Below are 12,378 nucleotides of genomic sequence, written 5' to 3'. Positions count from 1 at the left end.
TTTAGTCATGGATTGCATATCTTGTTTAACATGCACTGAACCACTTGCACCCACAAACACCCATTGTCTGAAACCAGACTAGGTCTATCAAGTAGCATACCTTATGTGCATCAACCTAGGTATTGCAAAACCCTAGTTGGCAAACCCTGAGATCCGACTCGGGAGTCACCCGAGTCAGGTCGGGATCATTCTCTTACTGGGTCACAACTTAGGACCCAAACGGTCCACACCAAGACTCGGGTGACTCAATTGACTTGGCGAAGACTTGGTTGACTCAGCCGCATCAGAGACAATATGAGTTTTGGCAACATAAAGCTAAATTAATGGTAAAGTTTGACTTTAACCTTGTGTTTTCCTAGAATCAGTATGGAAAGACCAAAAAAGGGAGGAAGGGGATATATATATATATATATATATATATATATATATATATATATATATATATATATATATATATATATATATATATATATATATATATATATATATATATATATATATATATATATATGTACACTTTTATGATGGAGGTTGGACCCTTTGTTGAGGATTTTTGTGTTTCCATCAACCCCCAAGCCCAAAACCCCAAACCAGCCTCATCCTTGATCTCTCTCACCCACTTTGATGCTCCAAAGCTGGTTGGTTGGGCTATCAGTGACCTCCCAACCTCGAAAAGAACATACTTTTTTTTTTTTTTACATTTTAATGATTTCAACAAGTCTTTAAGCATTGAGTAGTTAATTAGATCATTTGAGGAAGAAATAGAAAGAAAGAGAGAACTAGAGTATGGTAACTCAGTTACATGTCGATAGTCTGATTCTTAGTACTTGACTCGGTCGAGTCACTGAGTCAACCCATTGGCCCAGTTGACTACCAATCAGAGTCCAATTCCCGAGTTTGCAAACTATAGAGAAAACTTGAATCTAGCTTGGTCCTCATACAAGAATCATTTTAACTTGTTGTTTTCTCTAAAATTTTTTTTCAAACGCAATATCTGTAAATAATTTTAAAAATCCTAGGTCATGTAGGCATTAAGTCCAAACCTAGCTTAAATATCTAAGACCTAGTTCGGACCGGTCAGAGAGTCCACGTATGAACCTAGTCCCATAACCTAAATGTAAGACCAAAGAGGGTTGTGTTGAAACTCTCGCTCAAGCATTTGAGTGACTCTTAAAATATAAGCTTCATTTGAATCTTCAAAAGTGCATGCTTGGAATTAAATCCGTCAACCTTTTCAGCATCATGGTCAACAAAAAAGAGGATTGAAATGGATCATGGAAGGCTAAGGCAATCATTGGTATTCTGCCACCTACTAACATTAAAGAGTTAAGGAGCCTACAAGGATGAAGTCAAGCAACTAGATGGTTCATTTCCAACCTTACCATGAGATGTCAACCCTTCAATCAGTTATTGAGGAAATGAAGTCAAATTTGAGTGGTGCCCACAGTGCCAACAATCATTTGAGAGGATAAAAAAATATCTTGATTTCACCCATCCTAAATCTCAAGTGCTGGGAAAACCTTTGTTGTACATTACAATAAACAAGTCAAAATGTGGTGGATTTTGACACAATATGAGGAAACAATTGTAAATACTCCCCGATATAGAAAGCTTGCATAGCACTAGCATGGATATGTCAGACTAAGACATTACTTGCTGGCCTGTGAAGTCAAGGTGTTTTCCAAGTTGAATCCCCTTAATTATATTTTATAGCAGCCATTTCTCAATGAGAGCATTGCAAAGTAGCCTAAAAATCCATAAAGGAGCATGCATTGTCGATAAGTTATTAAACTTTCCCATAGATGAAGAAATAGAGGTTACAAGTAGTTTCCCTCATGAACAAGTAGTAATGTTAGAAGCTTCTCCATTATGAAAGATGTTGTTTGACGAATATAAGAATGTACCAAGGACAAACATATGCATCTTGCAATCTTATACTCTCTAAAGCTTCACTTTCCATGTATCAACAACATGGCAAAGTATAAAGCTCTCATTCAAGGACTTCATACCATACTAAATTTTCAAGTAAAAAAAGGACATGCCTTTGGTGATTCACAACTTATTGACAATCAGGTGAATAATGAGTGATTGGTCAAAGACTAAAAATTGATGCCTTACCAAGAGATTGCCATCTCATTAGTTTGCCATTTTGATGAAATTTAGTTAATTTATCTGGAGTGGGATAGCAATCCCATTGTTGATGGTTTAGCAAGCCTGCGGTCTACTATCTCACTCAAATCTATTGAATGAATTAATTCTTTGAAATTGGTAGATTGGAGGGCCCTACTTTTCAGACCATTGAACAATGCCACCATGTTTAAGGAGGAAAAACACCTTGGTATCTTGATATCAAGAGCTATATTGAGACATGGTTGCTCCTTGTTGAGATGTCTAAGAAAAAGTAGAAAGAAATTCAGTGCATGTCGACAAGATATTTTGTTTTTGCAAGAGTGTTGTACAAAGGGTATTAACACTGGATATTTTCAATGTTTTGATGAAGATGAAACAAAAGAGGTCATTCAAGAAGTCCATCGAGGAGACTGTAGGGGTCACCTTGAATGCCATACCCTTGTCAAGCAAATAATTTGTGTAGGATGATATATTGGCCAACTATGCAAAAAAATTGTGTTTGCTGCGTGCCCCTATTATCCATGCAACGACTTCCTACTTGCACTCAGTAACATCTCCTTAGCCTTTCACCTTATGGGCTTTTGATGTAATTGACCAAATAACCCCTTCAGCTTTAAATGGCCACAAGTACTTTCTTGTAGCAATAGACTACTTTACCAAATAAGTTGAAGCTATCACATTGAGGACAATAGAAGTGTGAAATGTAGTATTATTTATCCATAAAAATATTGTCTATCTAGATTTGAATCCCTCATAATAAAGTCTATGATAATGAAACCCACATTAAGAATGAGAAGATGATGCAACTTTGTAGCAAAGATTAAATCAAGCATAATTTCTCAACCCCTTGCTATCTACAAGCCAATGGCCAAGCAAAGGCTACCAATCAGATCTTAATCACATTCTAGAGTGAATATTAAGCACCAAACACAATTGACACAAGAAGATGTGCAATGCTATGGGCATATCGCACTACCATGTTAACCCCAATAAATGCCACACCAACAGAACTAGTGTATGGATAGAGGTGGTACCATTGCATGTGTTAAAACCTGCTCTAAAGTTTGTGCTGCAGAAGTACATAAAGCAACTGTAGCAATCACCCAGAAAAACAAGCTATATGCATTTAATTTCCACAAGTTCCTGAAAAAGGCATGATCTTTGAGCATTGGAAATAAACTAAAGGCCAAAAGTCAGTAAAACAAAAGTACAAACCTTCTTCTATCAAAGGGTTGTGCTTCAACCTCAATGAATTCAAGAAGTTGTACATTTGAACATGCCGGCTGCAATTAAAATGATGGGATTAAATCCTTAAGGATAATTCCATTGAAGAACCAAGTTGATTTTATGCCTACATGAAAATGTTAAACTAATCCAATTAAATTGAGCAACAGTTAGACATAAATACCTTCCTACAGCGACTCAAATAATGCCTACATATCTCACAGTCTCAGAGAAAAGCCCAAAGATGCCCAACCATGAACTTCCTCGAAATTTCAACAGGAACTTGGAGTACATTTGTAAGAAACCTTCCACACCACCAAACACATATAGAATAACAATTCAAGGCATAAAGATCAAACACAAGATCCTCCTAGATAAGAAGGACCAAAATCCAAGAATATGTGCATGCTCACCTTTTTTAATTTTTTGGTTCACATTTTAAATTTATTTGATGCTCAATTTACAGTTTCTTTAGCCATATTACAATGGAAAGCAGGGGTAAATATTAGCTTGGAAATGGATTTAGACAGCACGAATGCAATATACTCAGAAATTTTGCAAGGTGGTAAAACAATGACTATGTATGCTCATAGAAAGGAGCAACAAAGGGCAACTATGGACAAGAATATCACATTGTTTCTAAGAAAACAAATAACACAAATTTTCTGCAGTAGACCAGAAGGAATTTTTTTTTTTTTCTTTTGAAAATTTTAAACCACGAGGAACTTTTTGAGATATGCAGGAATTCTCCACCCATAGATCTCAATCGTCGTTATTAGATATAAAGCACAACCATATGAACTCCCTTTCATGCAGGTTTTCATAAACCAACAGTCAATGTCATGAAATAATATGGGCAATGGGTTATATGAAGTTCTCAAAGAAAATAATTATACCAGCTTCTTGCCCAAAACAGTGGTTCCAAAGTCTCATAGACCAAGTCATAGTACAACACAATGCCAAATGACATAAAAAAGCATTGATCAAGAGCAGTCCGTCATTAGATACCTAAGCTACAGTTAGGCACCATCCTCGATACAGATTAAATGACAACACTAGACTCTCAATATCAAAACAGCACTTATGATGTCAACAACTTTATCAATTATATGAATAATCTTTTGAAACAAGCAGCATATGAAGAATGAGTTACACTGAGAGCATAAAGGAAGAAGGAGACGAATTAAGAAGTTTTTATAGTAATAAAGTATTGTACCTGTAGTCTGGCTTCAAAAGAAGCAACAAATCACCATAAGAATGAAAAGTTTGAAAAACATTGACCGCACTTGCAATAGCATGACTTGTCTGCATAAGCCATAAACTAGAACCATAATTTTTTTTTCTCCAAAATCAAACTCACAGTCTAATCTCACACAAATGCTTTTTTTTTTCTAACTTATGAACATAAACTACATAAATAAATGAATTACAAAAGAAGCATTAACAAAATAAGTCATGTCATTACCTATAATTCCACGTCCATCACTTCCACTTCTAGCATCATTCCAGACTCTCCAAAATGGCTGTGCAAAGAGAATAAAAACAGAGAAAGGCTGTTCTAACAACAAGGATTGTCATTCAAAATAGCAGTAACAATAATGCATGAATTTATAGAGAAAGGTTGTTCGTATAGTAGGGAATGCCATTCAAAATAGTAGTAATCAAAGGAATCTTTAGTATTTAAAACTAATAAGTCAAATTGTTTCACATTAATAGGTCAATAACTGAGCCTTTAATAATTGTGTACAGAAAATTCTTAGGAGAAAGAAATAAAAAGAAGTCCTTTCACTTCATGTTGATGAATAAGATTGATGTCTTTCCATAAAAAGCACTTCTGTAAATCACCTTATGAGTTTCTAACAATAGAACCTAACAAAAAATAATTAGCATAACAAAATCATTATTGACTTTGTTCCAAAGAAATTCACTTGATAATGTTGTCATCGAGGTAAAATCAAGCATCTAAGAACAAACAACTACCAAACTTAGAACAATACCTGATATTTTGTTAGTTGTTACTGCATAATATGTTTGAATTGATGTTGAATCATGTCATGTTATCTCATCTTTAGTAGTACCTTACAAAAAAAACCAACAATAATTGATCAATAAGCAACTTCTATAACATATAAACACAAATAGACATGATAAACTTTGATATACATACATTTTAGTACTTACCATTAGAAATACCGGTGCAAAATTCATTGGGTTGCCATACTGTCTTATCCAATCACCTACACAAAGTAATTCTTCTATTGTCTTTGGACTCAATGAGCTCTTACATTCATCTACAATTCGACCTCCAGTACTAAAAGCGGATTCAGAGGCAACTGTACTAATAGGAATACATAATATATCTCGTGTCATATGTGATAAAATGAGGTATTTCAATTCTTTATCTTTCCACCAAATCAATATATCAAACGAATCATGAGTGGTAGCATTACATTTGAGCAATCATTCTTCTAAATACATATCAAGCTCAGCCTTGGGAGCTTGGAAATGAACATTGTTTGCTTTACTTAAAAAACTAAAAAAATCTTACACTATATCTATTGGAGTTGTTATATGATGAGTCAGTCCTTTTAATAAAAGTAGTAGCATCACATTCAACATCTCTATTTAAACCTTCAATTTTTGCAATATAGCTGTTATAAAGCTCTTGCATTGTATTTCTTACTAATGTCGTCTGGTCTTCATTTTCTTCTATTTGACTAAAAGTCTTTGAAAGACAAAGTCTGTTAAACCTAACTTTATCCGTGGATCTAGTATGGAAGAAATAGCCATCAATATATTGCAGGAGCTCTAATACTTATCAAAATTTTCTTTTATTTTAGTTGCCATTTTCTTCATAAAGATACACCCATTTACAACTTCTTCTTGTAATAGTTCTTGAACTTTTCAAATTTCTAAGAAAAAAGGGTTTGTTGTAGGATACTTGGACCTTGAAAAAAGCACAAAAACATTATAAAATGATTAAAAAAAAATACATATTTTTTGTACTCTCTCACATTCATGTACATCCAGCAACCAAGTAAAACAAGCAACTTGCATATCATATCTATCAAAAACATATTTGTACATAAGTGCAACCTCCAACATCAAATAAGTAGAATTCTGTCGAGTTGCAACATCTAGCACCAACTTCTTTTGACCACGAATTTCAAATTTATCTACTATAACTTGAAAGTTGTGAAGTCTTGATGATTAAGTTCATCTTTAATAGCAGACAAACCATCTTGCACTATTAGATTTAGAATATGTCTATGACAACGGACATGAAAAAATTTACCACCTTGGTATTGATTTACACCACTTTTCTCTAAAATTTCTTTTAATGTTCTTACAAGAACATCATTAAAAGAAGCATTGACAACTGTAATGGAGATGATCTTCTTTTTTATTTTCCATTCTTGAAGATTTTTAGTAATTACATTCACTAGATTCTTCTCAGTACGAGGCGGTTCGACTTGGTTAAAACCAATTATACACTTTTGAAGTGTCCAAGCATGATTTATGAAGTGAGCTGTAATGGAAATATACCCAATTTGTTGGTTAGACTGTTGTGTAGATATTCCTAGGGTAGGTGGTATTGTTAAATCTGCTTCTAAATTGCATATTACTTGTTTGTCTTTATTTGTAGTATTTTCTTTCGGTGAAGACATTCTTATTTTGCAAAGCAAAGGACTAATCTATAACACAATAATTACCTAAAGTAAAGTATGTATTTTTAATATACAATGCTTCTTTCGTAAAAACAAATTGTACAATTAAAAAACATCATAAAGTATAAACAAAAAACTTTCCCCGATCTCAAATGAAAATTTTCTCCAAATGCAGAATACCAAACAAAATTATAAGAACCAGAATAAATAGCAATAAATTTTAGATTGTTTATACTAGGATAAATGGAATCCATAACTACCTTTATTTGTCAAAAGAATAAACATGTGAGAAAGTGCTATACTTTTAATGGAATCCATGACTACCTTCATTTACGATAAGTTTAGTTATTCAAAGTTAATAAAATATGTATCAACAAGTAAAAAAAAGAAAAATGTAAATTAGAAATTATATCTGAAAGGTGCTTTGAATTAAACAAATCAACAACAATTTGAAGCACATTTAACAAAAAACTTGCTTGAGAAGAGGGTAGGTGGTAGTAAGAAAACATGTGCATTTTGTAGTCATGATGGTCCAAGTCAAAATTCACCTCGTAATATGAACATGCGAGCATTTAATTACTTCAGTCGTCAAGGCAAACACATAGAGGACATAGAGGATAAGTGGTAGTAAAAAAACATGCAAAGTTCAGAGCTTGTTCACAACAACCGCTTGAGATTGAAGACATCTATAGACGAAGTTCATTAGTGAACATCTTAGGCTTGTGCTTTTAGAGGCTATGATGAAAGTTCAAGTTCATTGAATCAAGGTAACATTATTGAGTCCATTAAAACTTTAACTAGTTTAATGACAAAGTTGCACAAGTTGTTTTGGATAATGATCCAAATAATGCTAAATATACATCACCAACAGTTCAACAAGAAATTTTACATGTTTTTGCAAGTAAAGTGAGAGCTAGAATTATAGAAGATATTGGTGATGCTAAATATTGTATTATTATTGATGAAACACAAGATGAGTCCAAGAGAAAGCAAATGGTTGTTGTTTTTAGTGCAAGGTCAAGTTCAAGAACGATTTTTAGATGTTGTGCATGTGAGGTGTACTATAGCAATTACTTTGAAGAATGTAATTTCCACATTGTTGTCTCAACGTAATCTTAGTATTCAAGATATACGGGGTCAAGGATATGATGGTGCTAATAATATGTGAGGTGAATGGAATGAATTGCAAGCATTAATTTGAAATGAATTCCATGTGTATTATGTTCATTGTTTTGCTCATAGATTACAACTTGCACTTGTTGCATCTTCAAAAGAAGTTCTCGATGTTCATAACTTTTTTGAACAGTTAATATATGTAATTAATGTTGTTAGTGCAAGTAGTAAACGTAATGATGAATTGCATGAAGCTCAAGCAAATGAAATTGCATTTAGAATTGCTATAGATGAACTTGAAACAGGAAGAGGACTTAATCAAATTGGATCACTACCTGGTGATGCTAGATGGAGATCTAATTTTTTGTCTGTGTGCAGTTTGATAAACATGTTCGATGCAACATGTATAGTATTGAAAAATTTAAGAGATAATGGATTCACATATCAAATACGGGGTGAAAGTAATTCAACTTACAACATGATCACATCATTTGACTTTGTATTTATTTTTCACTTGGTACAAGAAATTTTAAGACAAAGTGATATTCTTTGTCAGACATTGCAAAGGCAAAGACAAGATATTTTAAATGCAATGTCTATGGTTTATAATTCAAGTTCTTACAAGAACTTAGAGAGACTGGTTGAGATTCATTTATAGATACTGTGGGAGCATTTTCTATGACATATGATATCACTATTTTCGATATGGATGCCAAATATTTTGTCAAATGATCACGTTCTTGTTGTTAGCATAATTTTATTACATTGAGACATCATTATCATGTCAATATTTTTGTTTCTGCCATTGATTTTTAGATGGTAAAGTTGAATAGTAGATTTAATGAGAATTCTATGGAAATACTTTGTTTGATGTTGACATTCTACTCTAGACATTAACATGAGTCATTTAATGTACGAGATACATACACTCTTGCAAAGAAGTTTATACTGAAGATTTTTTAGACTCAGATTTTATGGGTTTAAATTATCAATTGAGACATTATAAGAATGATATTTGTCATCATCTAAGTTTTCAAAATTTGTGTGCTATATTAGATGTATGTCAAGCATTGACACGTAGTAGAAAAAGCGAAGGATATTCGTACGTATACATGTTGCTTAGTCTCATTAAAACGTTTCATGTCTTCACTGCAACCACAGAAAGGGCATTCTCTACTATGAAACTTATTAAAACAAGATTGTGCAACAAAATGGAGGATAAATTCTTTGTAGATTGTCTATTTTTGTATACTGAGAAAGAAATTGATCAAATGTTTGATTCGAATAATATTATTGATGTCTTTTGTAAGATAAAAAGTTGTAGAGCACAACTACAATAGGTAAAGTATTTTGTTGCATCATTTTTATGCTAATGTTTATTTGGGTCATTATTTAGTTTCAATAATAAAGGATGTATTTTTTATTTACATTTTATTGTGCAGGTGAATGAATGATGATATGTAACTATTTTCAATAAAAGCAGAGATAAAAACTGATTTTGTTACATAAAAAGAATACAAAACTGCTTGTTTTATGTAAGTGACATTTATTTTTTCTGGTTTTGGAGTTTATAGATGTATTTGTTTGCTACATTTTAGGTTGTGATATTTATATGTCCACCTTAATGTTCACACCTACGTCACTATAATAGAAATAGAGCACCTTATCTGTTTAGGACAAATCACACTTTGTGCTAATGACACAAACAATTATTAAAATATGCTGCATGATAGGTCGCGCTTCACGTTCATGATGTGGGCAATTGTATATTACATATGTTCATTACATATATATATATATATATATATATATATATATTACAGTTCGTTGGACAGTCCCTTCCCCCCCCTCGCGGGAAAAAATCATGGCTCCGCCCTTGCCTATGGAATTTTATGGTTGCTCAAGCCCAAGCATTGATGGCTGCTGGGTCAGCCAAGTGATCAAACATGACCTTTGCCTGTGAAGATTGCCTAACCGAAGAAGCCAAACATGGAAAACATGGCCAACCTCTTGTTTTTAATCCCCTTCACCTTGAACTCAGCAAAGGCCTTGGGGTCATTGGCCAAGCCGAGAGGGTCGAAAGTGGCACCAGGGTAAAGGGCATCCAACCCCTCACCGAGAGGATCAGCCCCTACTCTGTAACAAGCCCATCAGCACCACTTGGCAGGCCCATATGGCCAGGATGCTCTGAGTGTGGATGAGGTTGGCGCTGCCCAGGTAGTCAAGCCCACCCTTCGAAAAGATCTGAGCACCGACCTTGAACCAGACTGCTCGCCAAACTTGACTCTGTTCTTGGCCAGTACCTTTGGGAACATATAGCTCAACGCTCCCAGCATCACCCACTGCACGTGTATGACCTCGATCTCTCGGTTCCTAGTGAAAGTCTCCAGGTCCACAGGTAGACAAGCTATGTCCCAGCCATAGTCTCCCGGAAAATCTTTGGAACTTGGGCCTGTCAGATCCATACCTGTAAATAATTTCATGGAGAAATCATGATCGAACACTTGGGTGCAACCATAAAAGCAAAAGAGAGGGAAAAATGTTGAGAGGAAAGAAGGAATGAAAGAAAAATCATTACCACATGCTGGGTGGGGTGCTTTTCACAGTGCAACACAAAGAAATCCAGCCACCAGATATGCCGACCCTGCGGATGAGGTCGTTCTGGGGCTTGAGCACGGTCTGGCCAACAAAAGTCGAGCTCTGGAATGTAGAGGTGGCCATTGGAAGCTGAAGGGAGAATAGCGGTATTAGCTCTTTGCCCTTATTTTCTTATTGTTCTTCTTTCTTTGTGTCTGGATAGAGAGAAAGGCGCTAGATGAGGTCATGTGAGAATGGAAGGGTTGGGTTTGGTCAATTATTGGAATACAGTTACGGGAAACCTTGTGATTTTGACACCTTGTCAACAACTTGGCTGTCAAAGAGTTTTGTGTTGTTTCGTTTATGTAACAAGTATATGCTGGATGTGAACCCTACTATCAATATGCACATTTACTTTCATACCCAAATATTGCATATGCATGTGCATGAGAGAATAAATATGTATGAAATAATAAATTAGTATAAGATAATGTCTATGAGATAACATGATTTATGAGAGAATGAGATAATAGATGGACAAATATATGAAATAACACTAAACATAAGTATGAGATAATGTTTATGAGATAACAGAAGATTTATGAGATAATGAAATAACACTAAACATAAATATGTTGTAATGTTTATGAGATAATAAAATATTTATGAAATAATGAGATAATGTATGGATGTATGAGATAATGCTAAATATAAGTATGAGAAAATATTTATGAGATAATAAAACAGTTATGAGATAATGAGATAACACTTAAAAGGTTATATTGATCATAACAATATGTATATATAGACTGACAAATTTTACCTTTATCGAATCCTCAAATTTTTTTTTTGCACTTTTCTTTTTTATCCCTACAAAAGGTTTCTTTTTGTATTAATCATGAACATTTTTTGTTATTATTAAAATGGCACATGAAATTACATACACAGGGGCAGCGTATATAAACCAGCTTCGGTGGATGGCTCATCTTAGATTTAGTCATGGATGCTCCCTTCCAAACAATGAGGCCTCATGGCCAAGCACTTGCCACGTGACTGACCAAGATCTGTGGGTCCCACCCTGCTGAGGTGGTCTCTCACCAACACACTTCAAGCTTATGCACCATAAGCAAGTGTAGATTCTTCTCAAAATATCCACTTTCTATTGTCTTTTTCTTTTCATGTGATTACATTTTCTAGAGTTGTGTGTGATTATATTTTCAAAATCACATGTTAATGCCTTTTCTGTTCAGACTTTGACCTTGCAGACATAACCTACAAAGTTTAGAAACCTAAATTTTGACTCTTAGCTGGAGTTTCTTAGTTGAGCAGAGGCAAACCCAACAGCTCAGGTGAGAGGCTGAAAGCCCTTCCCTTCTTCCTACCACTAGGGTTTAGAGTTGTGTCGATACCTGAGTTAACTTAGGGTTCAGAGCAGTGTCGAGACCTGAAGTAAAAAGAACATAAATGGTATCCTCAAAACACATGTTCATAAAGTATAAGTTCAAAACCATGTGTTCTTAGTGTTTTTAAGCATCATATTTAATTGTTGGATTTAGAAAAAATATCTTCAATTACTCTATGTTTCCTGTAAAAAAACAACTGGTGCCTTTGGGAGGAACAACATGTGAGTGCACTCATTGTTCGTAATGACAAACAGCTTCTAAGG

The 12,378-nt window shown here is 34.2% G+C and overlaps 1 pseudogene; it reads right to left on the bottom strand.

Moving 5' to 3' along the window:
* Positions 1-3,140: 3,140 nt before the first annotated feature.
* LOC116259522 (chlorophyll a-b binding protein, chloroplastic-like) lies at positions 3,141-10,856 on the bottom strand (annotated as a pseudogene).
* Between the last annotated feature and the right edge of the window lie 1,522 nt (positions 10,857-12,378).

The sequence above is a fragment of the Nymphaea colorata genome, chromosome 8, assembly GCF_008831285.2.
Source record: "Nymphaea colorata isolate Beijing-Zhang1983 chromosome 8, ASM883128v2, whole genome shotgun sequence".
NCBI lineage: Eukaryota > Viridiplantae > Streptophyta > Magnoliopsida > Nymphaeales > Nymphaeaceae > Nymphaea > Nymphaea colorata.
The sequence above is the reverse complement of the archived record's forward strand: the minus strand, read 5'-3'. Positions and strand labels throughout refer to the sequence as shown.